Source organism: Oncorhynchus kisutch, unplaced genomic scaffold, assembly GCF_002021735.2.
Source record: "Oncorhynchus kisutch isolate 150728-3 unplaced genomic scaffold, Okis_V2 Okis03b-Okis08b_hom, whole genome shotgun sequence".
Classification (NCBI taxonomy): Eukaryota; Metazoa; Chordata; class Actinopteri; order Salmoniformes; family Salmonidae; genus Oncorhynchus; species Oncorhynchus kisutch.
The window spans coordinates 9,794,694-9,813,433 of record NW_022261980.1 but is presented as its reverse complement, the minus strand read 5'-3'; the positions used below and the strand labels follow the sequence as shown (position 1 = coordinate 9,813,433).

At 45.6% G+C, this 18,740-nt stretch overlaps 1 non-coding gene across 1 annotated transcript; it reads left to right on the top strand.

Annotated features, from left to right (window-relative positions):
• The first annotated feature begins 466 nt into the window (after positions 1-466).
• trnag-ucc (transfer RNA glycine (anticodon UCC)) lies at positions 467-538 on the top strand. The gene has a single exon. It is a non-coding gene; the product is annotated as a tRNA-Gly (tRNA).
• Positions 539-18,740: the final 18,202 nt, after the last annotated feature.

Below are 18,740 nucleotides of genomic sequence, written 5' to 3'. Positions count from 1 at the left end.
CATCTCAGTGGAGTGTTTTGTTCCTCCATCTCAGTGTGGAGTGTTTTGTTCCTCCATCTCAGTGTGTAGTGTTTTGTTCCTCCATCTCAGTGTGTGGTGTTTTGTTCCTCCATCTCAGTGGAGTGTTTTGTTCCTCCATCTCAGTGTGGAGTGTTTTGTTCCTCCATCTCAGTGGAGTGTTTTGTTCCTCCATCTCAGTGTGTAGTGTTTTGTTCCTCCATCTCAGTGTGTGGTGTTTTGTTCCTCCATCTCAGTGTGTGGTGTTTTGTTCCTCCATCTCAGTGTGTGGTGTTTTGTTCCTCCATCTCAGTGTGTGGTGTTTTGTTCCTCCATCTCAGTGTGTGGTGGACTCAATACATAAGGTTTCACCATGAAAGTCCAATATCCAAGCGAGAGCGAGAGAGTTATTCTTGAAATACTTGACACAAACCTACAATTCCCCTGTTGAATTCCTTTTTCTCCACTTGCGTTGGTGGTATAGTGGTGAGCATAGCTTCCTTCCAAGCAGTTGACCCGGGTTCGATTCCCGGCCAACGCAGATGCTTTTAATTTTCACTGATCGATCGCTGAAGGAGATTTTACATACGAAAATCCAAAACCCAGCGACGTGGTTTGCATTCAAACAGCACTATTGAGTGGGTTGTCGTTAAAACCTGTAGGAGTTGAGTGGGTTGTTGTTAAAACCTGTAGGAGTTGAGTGGGAATTGAATCTCTGCAAGATACATCACCGTGAAGAGAATGACATGCATATCCATCATTATGTAGTTCTGTGTAGTTCACATCAGGGACCCATGATGCAATTCTGTTACCGGATATAAATCCACTTCACCTACCGTAGTTAAATAAACAAAGCCAAGGTGTCATGTCATAGCTGACACCCCGTTCTTTCTACAGTCATAGCTGACACCCTGTTCTTTCAGCAGTCATAGCTGACACCCTGTTCTTTCTACAGTCATAGCTGACACCCTGTTCTTTCTCTAGTCATAGCTGACACCCCGTTCTTTCTCTAGTCATAGCTGACACCCTGTTCTTTCAGCAGTCATAGCTGACACCCTGTTCTTTCTGCAGTCATAGCTGACACCCTGTTCTTTCTACAGTCATAGCTGACACCCTGTTCTTTCTGCAGTCATAGCTGACACCCCGTTCTTTCTACAGTCATAGCTGACACCCCGTTCTTTCTGCAGTCATAGCTGACACCCTGTTCTTTCTGCAGTCATAGCTGACACCCTGTTCTTTCTGCAGTCATAGCTGACACCCTGTTCTTTCTGCAGTCATAGCTGACACCGTTCTTTCTACAGTCATAGCTGACACCCTGTTCTTTCTACAGTCATTGCTGACACCCTGTTCTTTCTGCAGTCATAGCTGACACCCCGTTCTTTCTGCAGTCATAGCTGACACCCCATTCTTTCTACAGTCATAGCTGACACCCCGTTCTTTCTACAGTCATAGTTGAATCCTAATTAGGAGCAGATATTTAACAGAGTTTTTGGAAAGTGTGGTCACATAAAAAACGAAGGGAGATTTTACTGTAATTCTGTTACCAAACGTTGCATCTGCACAGTTGTTCCAGTACATGAGTTTTTGTGGTGCATAGAGTTGTATAGTTTGTCAAACTTTGAAATCAATGTTTTTTTTATTTTACATACATTTAAAGTAAAAATTCTGAGTCAAACCATAATTACCATAGTTTGGAAAACCCCGCTCTACACTAACATACAATATACTTAACCTCTCCCTCTCTCTCTCTCTCTCTCTCTCTCTCTCTCTCTCTCTCTCTCTCTCTCTCTCTCTCTCTCTCCCTCTCTCTCTCTCTCTCTCTCTCTCTCTCTCCCTCTCTCTCTCTCTCTCTCTCTCTCTCTCTCTCCCTCTCTCTCTCCCTCTCTCTCTCTCTCTCTCTCTCTCTCTCTCTCTCTCCCTCTCTCTCTCTCTCTCTCCCTCTCTCTCTCTCCCTCTCTCTCTCTCTCTCTCTCTCTCTCTCTCTCCCTCTCTCTCTCTCTCCCTCTCTCTCTCTCTCTCTCTCTCTCTCTCTCTCTCTCTCTCTCTCCCTCTCTCTCTCTCTCCCTCTCTCTCTCTCTCCCTCTCTCTCTCTCTCTCTCTCTCTCTCTCTCTCTCTCTCTCTCTCTCTCTCTCTCTCTCTCTCTCTCTCTCTCTCTCTCTCTCTCCCTCTCTCCCTCCCTCCCCCTCTCTCTCTCCCTCTCTCATAATCACACAAGAATGCAGACATCACACACACACACACACGACACAAATAAACATTGCCTTGAGTACACGAACCCAACACACAGGATTGTCATGGCACACTGCAGTGATTTGGAAAACAATTCTTAAGCCTCAGTTTGCATATTATTTATGTACTATAATCAATCAATCAATCAAATTGTATTTATATAGTCCTTCTTACATCAGCTGATGTCACAAAGTGCTGTACAGAAACCCAGCCTAAAACCCCAAACAGCAAGCAATGCAGGTGTAGAAGCCTTTAGACCACGATGGCCAAGAAGCAAATTCAGGTGAACTGCTCACTGCTTGAAAGGGAGCTATGCTCACCACTATACCACCATCACATTGTGGAATGAGAAAGGGTTCAGCAGTGAAGGTATGTTTAGTTTTTCCAGTGGGGAAGGGATGCTTAGCCTGGGGCCAGACTCACATCCACAGGGGACTACCTTCCTGCCTTGTCCCTCACAGACCCAACAGGACTGGATTGGTAAAATCAATGTGGTCTCCATATAGACTGTTTGAAGATCAAGATAGGTACATTTCCACATTTCATACATTTATCCTGTACTTTCAGACCTGTGAAATCCTCAGCAACATAGCAGAACATTGTGATTGTGAACACACCCCGACTCTGAGCAGAGTGGGCTGGCCCAGGCCAAAGCTGCTCCCAGTATAATTACAGGTTACCATTTTGTTACATCCTAGCCATACCTGCTCTACACACGCCTGCTTTGCTCAAACAAAGACGATGAATGACAATCTAACATTTCTTGTCTTTTCTTTTTGATATTCTAGGTGACAGTTGGGTCTCCCCTTGATTCAGAAAACAGACAAACACTCACAGTTTCTAAATAAAACCCAGAATAAAGGACTTCCTCTTCTGTCCCTACCAATAGTGCAGAACAGTGGTAGGCCTTCATCCTCAGATTAAACAGACAATGAAAACAGAAGAAAGAACACAACAACATGTGCATATCCTCTTTAGAAGGAGAGCCCTGTAGCCTGAGTAAAATTACTGTTTTTACTTTTCTAGAAGTTGCTAGTCTCCTCCTGCCCTCCGCCGTGGCAGCCCTGCGGTCCTATACTGACTCTATTATAGGGTTAGAAACAAAGTTGCTTAAATTAGAGCAGCTCGGCATCCAGTTGTCAGGGCCAATCCCAGATGTCGGCTTTGAGAGGGACCATGCCGCAGTGTAATTTAGGTCTGGGGCTGCTTCCACATTACCTCCCTCATCTCTCTCTCTCTCTCTCTCTCTCTCTCTTAGCTCAACCCCCCCGACAGCCCAGGCCCAAGCACATACAAAGTTACAGCCAACCATGAGCCATAGGCAGGGGCGGATTGATGCAGGGGCTTACCGGGGCTGAAGCCCCTGGGCCCAGTAACTTTGAGTACACAAACTCAACACACAGGATTGTCATGGCACACAGCAGTGATTTGGAAGCCAATTTTTAAGTCTCAGTTTGCATATTTTTTATGTACTATAACATAAGGAAAAAATATAAATGTATATTTATTTTTTACATAAAATTGTAATAAAGGAAATACATACTGCGTATATTATATAATGTACTATATATTTATTTACTGCAGCCACTAACCACAGGAGCTCGCTCTCAATGAGTATAGATAGCCTGCTGCAGCCTGCTGCCGCTCTGCTAATCATCAGTTGGGGGAGGACAGGATGTATGGGCCCAGTAGGTAACTGTGGGTCCCCGACCTCCAGAGATTACATTAAAATGAACTGCATAATAAATAAATATGACTAACCAATTAATGTGAGTCGGGGGCTTGGCCCAAGCCTACAAGGTACATGTTTTATCCAACCACAGGAGCCCACTTTCAATGTTCAAAATACACTCGAGATCATCATTTAGCCACAGAGGATCAATAGTTTATAAAAAAATAACTGTTGACCAAGTTTTATCACAAGCACATAGGTATCTGCCAAAAACAAGAAAACATCAACATAAAGTGTCTTAAAAGGGTGTTGAGTCACCAGGAGCTGCCAGAACAGCTTCAACGCTCCTTGGCATAGAGTCTACAAGCAGACCTAAACCATGTCTACAAGCAGACCTAAACCATGTCTACAAGCGGACCTAAACCATGTCTACAAGCGGACCTAAACCATGTCAACAAGCAGACCTAAACCATGTCTACAAGCGGACCTAAACCATGTCTACAAGCAGACCTAAACTATGTCACAAGCAGATCTAAACCATGTCTACAAGCGGACCTAAACCATGTCTACAAGCGGACCTAAACCATGTCTACAAGCGGACCTAAACCATGTCTACAAGCGGACCTAAACCATGTCAACAAGCAGACCTAAACCATGTCTACAAGCGGACCTAAACCATGTCTACAAGCGGACCTAAACCATGTCTACAAGCGGACATAAACCATGTCTACAAGCGGACCTAAACCATGTCTACAAGCGGACCTAAACCATGTCAACAAGCAGACCTAAACCATGTATACAAGCGGACCTAAACCATGTCTACAAGCAGACCTAAACCATGTCTACAAGCGGACCTAAACCATGTCTACAAGCAGACCTAAACCATGTCTACAAGCGGACCTAAACCATGTCTACAAGCGGACCTAAACCATGTCTACAAGCAGACCTAAACCATGTCAACAAGCAGACCTAAATCATGTCTACAAGCGGACCTAAACCATGTCTACAAGCGGACCTAAACCATGTATACAAGCAGACCTAAACCATGTATACAAGCGGACCTAAACCATGTCTACAAGCGGACCTAAACCATGTATACAAGCAGACCTAAACCATGTCAGGAAATTGCACCTGACATCATATACTTTGTATTTTTAATTTAACTAGGAAATTCGGTTAAGAAAACATTCTTATTTACAAGGGCAGTCTAGGAACAGGTTAACTGCCTTGTCCAGGGGCAAAACAACACATTTTTATCTTGTCAACTCAGAGATTTGATTCAGCAAACTTCCAGTTATTGGCCCAACACTTTAACCACGATCTTACCTGCTGGCCCAATGCGCTTACCACTAGGCTATCTGCTGGTTACTGACCCAACACTCGAACCACTAGGCTATCTGCTGGTTACTGACCCAACACTCTAACCACTAGGCTATCTTCTGGCCCAATGCTCTTACCACTAGTCTATCTGCTGGTTCCTGACCCAGCACTCTAACCACTATCCTACCTGCTGGCCCAATGCTCTTACCACTAAGCTACCTGCTGGTTACTGACCCAACACTCTAACCACTATCCTACCTGCTGGTTACTGGCCCAATGCTCTAACCACTAGGCTACCTGCTGGTTACTGGCCCAACACTCTAACCACTAGGATGCCTGCTGGATACTGACCAACACTCTAGCCACTAGGCTACCTGCTGGTTACTGGCCCAAAGGTCTAACCACTAGGCTACCTGCTGGTTACTGGCCCAACACTCTAACCACTAGGCTACCTGCTGGTTACTGACCCAATGCTCTAAACACTAGGCTACCTACTGGTTACTGGACCAACACTCTAATCACTAGGCTACCTGCTGGTTACTGGCCCAACACTCTAACCACTAGGATGCCTGCTGGATACTGACCCTAACACTCTAACCACTAGGCTACCTGCTGGTTACTGGCCCAAAGGTCTAACCACTAGGCTACCTGCTGGTTACTGGCCCAACACTCTAACCACTAAGCTACCTACTGGTTACTGACCCAACACTCTAACCACTAGGCTACCTGCTGGTAACTGGCCCAATGTTCTAACCACTAGGCTACCTGCTGGTTACTGGCCCAACTCTCTAACCACTAGAATACCTGATGGCCCAATGCTCTTACCACTAGTCTATCTGCTGGTTACTGACCCAACACTCTAACCACTAGGCTACCTGCTGATAACTGGCCCAATGTTCTAACCACTAGGCTACCTGCTGGTTACTGGCCCAACACTCTAACCACTAGGATGCCTGCTGGATACTGACCCAACACTCTAACCACTAGGCTACCTGCTGGTTACTGGCCCAAAGGTCTAACCACTAGGCTACCTGCTGGTTACTGGCCCAACACTCTAACCACTAAGCTACCTACTGGTTACTGACCCAACACTCTAACCACTAGGCTACCTGCTGGTAACTGGCCCAATGTTCTAACCACTAGGCTACCTGCTGGTTACTGGCCCAACTCTCTAACCACTAGGCTACCTGCTGGCCCAATGCTCTTACCACTAGTCTATTTGCTGGTTACTGACCCAACACTCTAACGACTAGGCTACCTGCTGATAACTGGCCCAATGTTCTAACCACTAGGCTACCTGCTGGTTACTGGCCCAACACTCTAACCACTAGGCTACCTGCTGGTTACTGAACCAACACTCTAACCACTAAGCTGGTTACTGGCCCAATGCTCTAACCACTAGGCTATCTGCTGGTTACTGACCCAACACTCTAAACCACTAGGCTACCTGCTGGTTACTGGCCCAATGCTCTAACCACTAGGCTACAAGCAGACCTAAACCATGTCAACAAGCAGACCTAAACCATGTTACTGACCCAACACTCTAACCACTAAGCTACCTGCTGGTTACTGGCCCAATGCTCTAACCACTAAGCTGGTTACTGGCCCAATGCTCTAACCACGAGGCTACCTGCTGGTTACTGGCCCAATGCTCTAACCACTAGGCTACCTGCTGGTTACTGACCCAACACTCTAACCACTAAGCTACCTGCTGGTTACTGGCCCAATGCTCTAACCACTAAGCTGGTTACTGGCCCAATGCTCTAACCACAAGGCTACCTGCTGGTTACTGGCCCAATGTTCTAACCACTAGGCTACCTGCTGGTTACTGGCCCAATGCTCTAACCACTAGGCTACCTGCTAGTTACTGGCCCAATGCTCTAACCACTAGGCTACCTGCTGGTTACTAACCCAACATTCTAAACCACTAGGCTACCTGCTGGTTACTGGCCCGATGCTCTAACCACTAGGCTCCCTGCTGGTTACTGACCCAACACTCTAACCACTAAGCTACGTGCTGGTTACTGACCCAACACTCTAACCACTAAGCTACCTGCTGGTTACTGACCCAACACTCTAACCACTAGGCTACCTGCTGGTTACTGACCCAATGCTCTAACCACTAGGCTACCTGCTGGTTACTGGCCCAATGCTCTAACCACTAAGCTGGTTACTGGCCCAATGCTCTAACCACAAGGCTACCTGCTGGTTACTGACCCAACACTCTAACCACTAGGCTACCTGCTGGTTACTGGCCCAATGCTCTAACCACTAGGCTACCTGCTGGTTACTGACCCAACACTCTAACCACTAAGCTACCTGCTGGTTACTGACCCAACACTCTAACCACTAGGCTATCTTCTGGCCCAATGCTCTTACCACTAGTCTATCTGCTGGTTCCTGACCCAGCACTCTAACCACTATCCTACCTGCTGGCCCAATGCTCTTACCACTAAGCTACCTGCTGGTTACTGACCCAACACTCTAACCACTATCCTACCTGCTGGTTACTGGCCCAATGCTCTAACCACTAGGCTACCTGCTGGTTACTGGCCCGATGCTCTAACCACTAGGCTCCCTGCTGGTTACTGACCCAACACTCTAACCACTAAGCTACGTGCTGGTTACTGACCCAACACTCTAACCACTAAGCTACCTGCTGGTTACTGGCCCAATGCTCTAACCACTACCTGCCACCCCCTGCCATATCCCTCCTTTACTCACGTGTTTCCTTTATTTTGGCAGTTACCAGTATGCCTATAGTCAGGCAGGCATCAGCTTAGGCAGCATGAGCACCAAATATACAGATTGTTGCATTGTGGCCATTGACATACAATCCATAGAAGGGGTTTGTAACCTCTGACCCTGGCAATTTGACGGTTAAACTCATGGGTACACTGACAGTGGATGTCAGCGCTGACTTGAATGGGAACAGCCGTCTGTGGATTATATTTCTATGGCTGGTTGCAGCTGTCGGTTTGCTTTTTGACAGATTTCAAAATAAAATCGCAGGACAAAGTTTGGAAACCAAATGCTTACTGCCTGTAGAACCAATATAAACTATTTTGTCCTCAACAACTCCCAATCTGTAGCTAACAGCAGCACTGTTTTTCAAAGTAATTCATCTTGATATAGGCTATTAAACAAAAACAACGCCCCGGGACCTACGATTTCTTCATCCTGTCCTGGACATAGGGACTGGGTGGCGTGTGTGTGTGTGTGTGTGTGTGTGTGTGTGTGTGTGTGTGTGTGTGTGTGTGTGTGTGTGTGTGTGTGTGTGTGTGTGTGTGTGTGTGTGTGTGTGTGTGTGTGTGTGTGTGTGTGTGTGTGTGTGTGTGTGTGTGTGTGTGTGTGTGTGCTCATGAATACAGTCCTTAGTGAGTTTTAGGTAGGTCTCTACCTGTATATCCCAGTGGAGTCCCAATGCCTTGTTTATCACAAGCTCCTCCCTGATGCCCTCACAGCTCCGTAGTCTCTCCCCTGGGACATCTGATCACGCTGCATTACCTTATGATAATGACAACTAACTGCCCCATAGTCTCTCCCCTGGGACATCTGATCGCTCTGCATTACCTTATGATAATGACAACTAACTTCCCCATAGTCTCTCCCATGGGACATCACGCTGCATTACCTTATGATAAAAAAAAATGTTTTACCTTTATCTAACTAGGCAAGTCAGTTAAGAACAAATTCTTATTTTCAATGATGGCCTAGGAACAGTGGGTTAACTGCCTGTTCAGGGGCAGAACGACAGATTTGTACCTTGTCAGCTCAGGGATTTGAACTTGCAACCTTCCGGTTACTAGTCCGGTTACTAGTCCAACGCTCTAACCACAATAATGACAACTAACTTCCCCATAGTCTGTCCCCTGGGACATTTGATCACTCTGTATTACCTTATGATAATAACAACTAACTGCCCCGTAGTCTCTCCCCTGGGACATCTGATCACCCTGCATTACCTTATGATAATGACAACTAACTGCCCCGTAGTCTCTCCCCTGGGACATCTGATCGCTCTGCATTACCTTATGATAATGACAACTAACTGCCCCATAGTCTCTCCCCTGGGACATCTGATCACGCTGCATTACCTTATGATAATGACAACTAACTGCTCCATAGTCTCTCCCCTGGGACATCTGATCACGCTGCATTACCTTATGATAATGACAACTAACTGCCCCATAGTCTCTCCCCTGGGACATCTGATCACCCTGCATTACCTTATGATAATGACAACTAACTTCTCCATAGTCTCTCCCCTGGGACATCTGATCACTCTGCATTACCTTATGATAATGACAACTAACTGCCCCGTAGTCTCTCCTCTGGGACATCTGATCACTCTGCATTACCTTATGATAATGACAACTACCTTCCCCGTAGTCTCTCCTCTGGGACATCTGACAGATGTGGGTTAGGGGCACAGATAGGACTAGAATGAACAGCCAAGATGAAGACTCTGCCCTTGTCCACATGTTCATCTCTGTTCGTCACCACCATGGCCCACTGATTATACTGTAGTTATTCTCTGGAAAACGTTGTTTAAAGGACCATGTAATTACCATCATGGTATAGTCCTATTATTAGAACCACAGAATAGGATAACGCCAAAACTAATATGCACAACTATGCTAGCTGAGATGTAAATTGAGGAGGCATTAGCCAGACAGAAGGACGGAACGACAGATGGACGGAGGGACCAACAGACAGAAAGACAGATGGACAGATAAGCAGAGAGATAAATAGAGAGATAAACAGACAGATGGACAGACAGACAGACAGACAGGCAAGTATGGAGCTCTGTCTCGTCAGACAGCCCCAGAGTTCACAGCCTTCGCCTCAGATCCCTCTTCCTCTTCCTGCTCAGAAAGCAAGCCAGACGGCAACAGGAAATTGGGGGGCGTTTGGGCAACGGTCTCGCCTTTGACCCCTGAGCTGCCGTGCACCCTGCCTTTGAAGTCAAGAGGGAGAATCACAAGCAATTACTGGTGATATAAAGCACATTCTCTGGAAGGCCCAGCCCATGCTGTGAACAGGACAGGAGGACTTTTACTGGTCTGGGGGATGGGAGAAGTGGAGGTTTGTTTGACATCCTCTCATAGTGCCCTGTAAGTCCATCCTTTTGGGAATACAGCCTTTTAGAGTATACACTGGTTGGAACTGATGCAATACTCCCATTGGATGGTTCCAGGCCTTGTCTGTACTTGTAGCTCCAACAGACATTGCTGCTAAATTGGAAATAACATTTGACATGGAATTGTTCAACTGTTCCTGGCCCTATTGTAGGACTTTGGAATGAACATTCTGTCTGACTCTGCATCCAAGAACACAGGGTGTCTGGCGCTAAGCACTAAACATACATGTTAACTCTCTTTCCCTCTCTATCACTCCATATTTCTTTCTCACTCTTTCCCCCTCCTTCCTAAAGGCACATGTACAGCGGCTCGAGAAGCCAGACTCATACATCCCTATCTCTGGCATCACCACGGCCTCACGGCAGAGCTTTCTACATCCTGAGGGTGGATGGACCCTGATCGCCCTCACACCATGGCCTTAAAAGGAAGCTGAAGAGGACACACCCCTCACCCCCTCTGCACTTGACTCTGTGGGAGAGAGAGGAGAAAGGGAGCAGGGGGTTATGTCCTTGAGGCACTGGGGGCCTTAAAGGATCTCTCTCAGTCAGTCTCAGTCAGTATCAGTCAGTCTCGGTGGCAAATGTCTTCGCCTTCTCTGGGATTGTCACCTCCATTTTACATCTCTCTACTTTGCGCCTCACCGCCCGCCTCCCCATCTGTTGACCCTGTGAGAACGAAATAGTTAGGAAGCTAGCCGGCAACTGTTGCTGTCTGTCACAGTCTAGCTGCAGTGGTAGGAGGAAATGTACAGAGAGCCCAGGGTGTTAAGGTGCCGTGGCTGTTAATAAAGTTATTTTATGATTTCCGGTGTTGTAAATCCATATAGGCCTATCAACTTCTTGGTAATTTTTTTACTTCCTGTGTTTGTGTGGTGCACTGCTGCCTAGCTTAGCTGTTAGCGGTTTTGCCAACAATACGTAATGTACTCAGTGATAAATGACTGACATCGTTCCTTAATGGAAATCATGTATGAAACAGGAAGCTGTGAGAAATGGACTGATGAGGTCATTTTAATGCATTTCCAGTTGTTGGCTGTTTTTTAAAAGACAGAAGCCTTGGAAAAACAAGATAGCTAGTTGTTTAAAGTAGCACAGCACAGATGCTAGTTCAGACAGCTTAGCCTAGTTGACCTTTAGTCTATTCTCATAAAGTAGCTCGCTAAACTCAATGAAATTGAAAATCCTTTCTGTACGGCGGTAACTTGAACTTTGATGATTGCACATACAAGGCAACCGGCGCCATGGTGACATGTGTATCAAACACATGTGTATCAAACATCCAACATAGAGTCCGTGTTCACACTTACGTTTCTATATAATATGAGACTGAAGGATCTCTTTGGCTTTGACATGTGATGAGCAGTAGATTAGCAAATCTCTCTGATCACCGTGTCTGTTCCCCATGAGGCCATAGCAGCTCTCTCTGATCACCTTGTCTGTTCCCCATGAGGTCATAGCAGCTCTCCCTGATCACCGTGTCTGTTCCCCATGAGGCCCTAGCAGCTCTCTCTGATCACCGTGTCTGTTCCCCATGAGGTCATAGCAGCTCTCTCTGATCACCGTGTCTGTTCCCCATGAGGCCCTAGCAGCTCTCTCTGATCACCTTGTCTGTTCCCCATGAGGCCATAGCAGCTCTCTCTGATCACCGTGTCTGTTCCCCATGAGGCCATAGCAGCTCTCCCTGATCACCGTGTCTGTTCCCCATGAGGCCATAGCAGCTCTCCCTGATCACCTTGTCTGTTCCCCATGAGGCCATAGCAGCTCTCCCTGATCACCTTGTCTGTTCCCCATGAGGCCATAGCAGCTCTCTCTGATCACCTTGTCTGTTCCCCATGAGGCCATAGCAGCTCTCTCTGATCACCTTGTCTGTTCCCCATGAGGCCATAGCAGCTCTCCCTGATCACCTTGTCTGTTCCCCATGAGGCCATAGCAGCTCTCCCTGATCACCTTGTCTGTTCCCCATGAGGCCATAGCAGCTCTCTCTGATCACCTTGTCTGTTCCCCATGAGGCCATAGCAGCTCTCCCTGATCACCGTGTCTGTTCCCCATGAGGCCATAGCAGCTCTCTCTGATCACCTTGTCTGTTCCCCATGAGGTCATAGCAGCTCTCCCTGATCACCTTGTCTTTTCCCCATGAGGTCATAGCAGCTCTCTCTGATCACCTTGTCTGTTCCCCATGAGACCATAGCAGCTCTCTCTGATCACCGTGTCTGTTCCCCATGAGGCCATAGCAGCTCTCTCTGATCACCTTGTCTGTTCCCCATGAGGCCATAGCAGCTCTCTCTGATCACCTTGTCTGTTCCCCATGAGGCCACCTGGAACCTGTGAGTCATAAGGACAAACAGGGTATTTTTAACCTCTTTTAACAGGGCCCATTTCAGAACTCCTCAAGGCGTACACAATCAGTGAATAGTATCTTATGCTGATCCTGCTTTGTGTGGAGAGTTGATATCTCATTGATGAGGAGTCCTCCCTTTTTCTTTGTGCTACCTGTACTCACTCTCTCTCTCTCTCTCTCTCTCTCTCTCTCTCTGCGCTCTCTCTCTCTCTCTCTCTCTCTCTCTCTCTCTCTCTCTCTCTCTCTCTCTCTCTCTCTCTCTCTCTGTATTTATTTATCAGTGTAAACATGACAGCTATAGTGTCAGCCTAGTGTGGTATAGGTCCTCCCCTGAATGAGTGAACAACAACAAAACTTCCTCTGGAAAGCAGGAATTCCAAGTATTCCCCACAGTCCCCGTGTGCCTCTGTCAAACCAGTGTCTGGTGCTGGGCCAAGACAGAGAGACACAGTACAGCTCATGGTATCAGGTAGTTTTACACACAACCGCACATAAAACATACACACAGAAAAACAAAGATACACAAACACACATACGTTTACCACACACACCCACAGGCAGATACCACAAGCATACTAAAACATCCTGCACGCATTTACGAAACTCTCTCTCACACACACACACACACACTCACTCTGGGGAAGGCAAAGAAAGATAAGAACAGAGGCCATGTTGACAGCAGGTCTATTGACCTCCTGAGTCCGGCAGCTCAGTTCCTGTGTTGTATTGTCCCAGAACTCTACTTGGAGCCTGGAGCAGCCCTTTATCAGCTCTCTGACTGCCACTATAAACACACACACACACAAATTCAAACACACACACACACACACACACACAAATGCAAACACACACACACACACACCGGCAACCTTTTGCACAGCCCCCTTCAGCCAGCATTCCAAGCCTGAAATCCCTCCTAAGAAAGAAATATGTCTGTATTCATTTCTCCTTCCCTTCCACTACTCCTAGCTCTGAGGGTTGAGGAAAGGTTATTGTGGCTCCTTGTAAAGGTTCCTACAGGCTTCACTCCGTAGACCCCGTCTACTTGCACGTTGGTGGAGGGGGATATTTTTGGGAGTAGCGGGCACCTTTCGGTAACAATGCACTCAGATCCACAAGGGGGCGATAGCAAACGTTTTTACATTTTGGTCTTTTCATTTTGCTTTCCCTTGCTAGTAGTAGCTAGCTGGCGTTAGCCTGGCTAGCTGGCGTTAGCCTGGCTAAAAACATAGCAAGCTAGCTAACCTTTTTAGCTTTCCACATTTCAATGTAAAATAATCAGATTTATAATAAAAGAATATGCCCTGGCACATATTCTTATACTTGTCAGTGTAACCTAAAAATCATAATCCCGTTTGATATGGTGCTTGTGTATGCATTCCCATATAAGCTAACAAAAATAGAACGCCATCCTGTTTTGGTCACACATAAAAACGGCTACCTAGAAAAAAAGGCTAGCTAGCTAGCTTCCCCCCCCCCCTTTTTTTTCACTTCACAATAGCCTGGAATCACTAGTTATTACTTTGTGGGTGGAGTCTTGTTGTTTGGTTTACTGTTTGAACAGTCACTGAGATTATATTTGGTTATCAATGCAAAATAGGCTACTTTGATGAACAGCCTATATAGCCTTGAGATCAGATCAAGGAACAAAGCGACAATACTGCTCCCACAGCTGCGGGAGGAATGATACGTCTACAAAAGTACATATTATTTGTGACGAAAAACAACATTGCAACACTCTGAATCTTGGTCTGCTAGAGCTTGTAATAAACTTTAGACAACGGTGGCGTTCCAGGTGGTCTTTTTTTTGCAGTCGCGCTGCACAGGTCAAATCTATTCCAAAGCCTGGATAAGTGTTCAATTAACAGGAACCACATTGATTTGATTTAGCGATCTTCTGAGATGAGCAGAGCGACTGCAAAAAAGACGGCCTGGAAAGACACCAACATCTATTGCTCTGTGGTAGGGCCCTTGTTTCCTTGAAGGTCGTCGTTGAAGGTCACTTGCATCTTACAGCCCTCTACCAGACACAGTATTGTCTTACAGCCCTCTAACAGACACAGTACCGTCTTACAGCCCTCTACCAGACACAGTACTGTCTTACAGCCCTCTAACATACACAGTACTGTCTTACAGCCCTCTAACAGACACAGTACTGTCTTACAGCCCTCTAACAGACACAGTATTGTCTTACAGCCCTCTAACAGACACAGTACCGTCTTACAGCCCTCTACCAGACACAGTACTGTCTTACAGCCCTCTTACAACCCTACTGTCTTTACAGCCCTCTAACAGACACAGTGCTGTCGTACAGCCCTCTAACAGACACGGTGATGTCTTGCAAAGAAACAAAAGAGAAACACTGAAAGGATTTTCAGTGTTACTTATAATTGACCTTGTAAGCCATTAATACAATTGAAAATGTACTGGAGGAAAGATTCATAGCTCTGGGAGACAGTAGTCTGAAGGAAAGATTCATAGCTCTGGGAGACAGTAGTCTGAAGGAAAGATTCATAGCTCTGGAAGACAGTAGTCTGAAGGAAAGATTCATAGCTCTGGGAGACAGTAGTCTGGAGGAAAGTTTCATAGCTCTGGGAGACAGTAGTCTGAAGGAAAGATTCATAGCTCTGGGAGACAGTAGTCTGGAGGAAAGATTCATAGCTCTGGGAGACAGTAGTCTGGAGGAAAGATTCATAGCTCTGGGAGACAGTAGTCTGAAGGAATGATTCATAGCTCTGGAAGACAGTAGTCTGAAGGAAAGATTCATAGCTCTGGGAGACAGTAGTCTGGAGGAAAGATTCATAGCTCTGGGAGACAGTAGTCTGGAGGAAAGATTCATAGCTCTGGGAGACAGTAGTCTGAAGGAAAGATTCATAGCTCTGGGAGACAGTAGTCTGAAGGAAAGATTCATAGCTCTGGGAGACAGTAGTCTGAAGGAAAGATTCATAGCTCTGGGAGACAGTAGTCTGAAGGAAAGATTCATAGCTCTGGGAGACTGTAGTCTGGAGGAAAGATTCATAGCTCTGGGAGACAGTAGTCTGAAGGAAAGATTCATAGCTCTGGGAGACAGTAGTCTGAAGGAAAGATTCATAGCTTTGGGAGACAGTAGTCTGGAGGAAAGATTCATAGCTCTGGGAGACAGTAGTCTGAAGGAAAGATTCATAGCTCTGGGAGACAGTAGTCTGAAGGAAAGATTAATAGCTCTGGGAGACAGTAGTCTGAAGGAAAGATTCATAGCTCTGGGAGACAGTAGTCTGATCATATTTAACATACAGTAGCAGCACTGTCCTAACGTCAGCAAACAGTCAAAAAGTATAATAGATATCTCTATCTGGATCTGGATTTATATCTAGATCCGGATCTATATCTGGATCTATATTTGGATCTGGATCTGGATCTATATCTGGATCTGGATTTATATCTGGATCTGGATCTATATCTGGATCTATATCTGGATCAGGATCTATATCTGGATTTATATCTGGATCTGGATTTATATCTGGATCTGGAGCTATATCTGGATCTATATTTGGATCTGGATCTATATCTGTATCTGGATCTATATCTGTATCTGGGTTTATATTTGAATCTGGATTTATATCTGGATCTATATCTGGATCTGGATCTATATCTGAATCTGGACCTATATCTGGATCTGGATCTATATCTGGATCTGGATTTATAACTGGATCTGGATCTATATCTGGATCTATTTCTATAACTGGATCTATATCTATATCTGGATCTATATCTGGAACTATATCTATATCTGGATCTACATCTGGATCTGGAACTATATCTGGATCTATAGCTGAATCTGGACCTATATCTGGATCTGGATCTATATCTGGATCTGGATTTATATCTGGATCTGGATCTATATCTGGATCTAGATCTATATCTGGATCTATACCTGGATCTCGATCTATATCTATATCTGGTCCTATATCTGGATCTGGATCTATATCTGGATCTGGATTTATATCTGGATCTGGATCTATATCTGGATCTAGATCTATAACTGGATCTGGATCTATATCTGGATCTATATCTGGAACTATATCTATATCTGGATCTCGATCTATATCTATATCTGGATCTACATCTGGATCTATATCTATATCTGGATCTCGATCTATATCTATATCTGGATCTATATCTATATCTGGATCTATATCTGGATTCAAAACATTTATATTGTGCAGGCCTTTTATTTAGAATAGTTCATATCTCGGAACTACAAACCTTGTAGTCTTCAGTCCAAATAGTCAGTCAAGATCTAGATCTAGATCTATTTTTCTAGTTCCGAGATATGAACTATTCTACATAAAAGGCCTGACCAATATAAATGTTTTGAATATCCCAGGATATCCCAGGATCAGAAGGGACATCTGATCCATGTTCTTCCTCTGAGTGGGACACGTTGTATTGGATTATTTCATTATTGCTATGATTCAGCACTAGTGAATCCACCTCTCTGGAATGGGTTAGGGTCAGCCTCTGTGTTCACTACCCAGCAGCCATACTCACACAGACCAGAGGTCACAGGTCATACATCTTATGGGTCATTGATGTGTGTGTGTGGTTTGTTTTTACTCTCCTTGTGGGGACCAGAAGGTTAGTAAAAGGATAGTAAAACACGGAAAAATTAGCTGGTCCCTACGAAGGAAAAAGGCTTTTTTAGGTTAAGCTGTGTACGTGTGTGTGTGTGTGTGTGTGTGTGTGTGTGTGTGTGTGTGTGTGTGTGTGTGTGTGTGTGTGTGTGTGTGTGTGTGTGTGTGTGTGTGTGTGTGTGTGTGTGTGTGTGTGTGTGTGTGTGTGTGTGTGTGTGTGCCTGCATTCGTGAGAGGCCATATCTCTACTGTGGGCGCCTGCTGTGTCAGCCAGCCAGAAAGAGAACGAGAGAGAGAGAGATGTGTGTGTTTGTGTGTGGAGTCAGTGCTCTTATCTCCCGCCTGTACTGACGCCACTCTCTTCCTGTCTCCAATCTGCACTTCTGATTTCTCCTCTCTCTCTCTCTCTCCTCTTTCTCCTTTCTCTCCAGACCTCTCTCTCTCCTCTCTCTTCAGACCTTCTCTCCCCAGCCAGCCAGCCCGCATGGCTCCCCAGCCAGTCAGTCAGCCAGACAGCCAGCCCTCATGACTCCCCAGTTCCTACTCTCTCGTTTTAGAGGAGGTTTTTCTTCCCCTCTGAAAAGATTAGATGTAGGATACTGGGCTTTTCCAACGTCATAGGGTGCAGCCCTCGCCCTAAACGGCCACCAGCTAGTGAGATTGTTGTTGACGGGACACTAAAGGATGGGAGCTGAGGGACACAACGGTGACGCAGTGAAACAGAAATGTATTCTCATTCAACACTTCATCTGAACCCATTCTCTACAGAACCTCAAATCTAATGTCTCTATACATACACAACATTATTATCCAACAATGGAACATACATGGAGAAAAAGCCACTCGGTGCAGATAATGTGCAACGTATAGCACGGCAGACGATGGAGTTGGGAAAAGTTACATGTGCCTGAATAACAGAGGCAGTAAAACACATTCAGAATATGACACTTTACATCATGAAGAGAATACTGCATGTCTGCTGGTTGAAATGGGGACAGCAAAGCCTGTTGGACAGCATGTGTAGATGGAGAAGTGCCTGTTCCAACCCATCTGGTTCTGTCCCAGTATGAGTCTGGCAAGGGAGAGGATTGGGCCTGGCCTACTCTGTCACAAACCCATGGAACATTCACTCACAAACTGGGACACAATGTCCATGATAGATATACTGTTTCAAGGGGTTGAGACTTTTGTTGAACTGTGGTCTGTGACTAAAATGAGGTTACCAGACAAGCGTATGTTTGGAGTCAGGACAAAGTATGAATTTGTCATCATACCTCAGATTTCCCCTTATGGCACCATGCAAAATATTTTCACAATATAACTTTGCAAAATGCAACACAAATAAACATTCAATTTACAGTTTCATCAAGGGTAGTACATTCCACGAATCTTTCTCAGTGCATTCTATGAATCTTTCTCAGTGCATT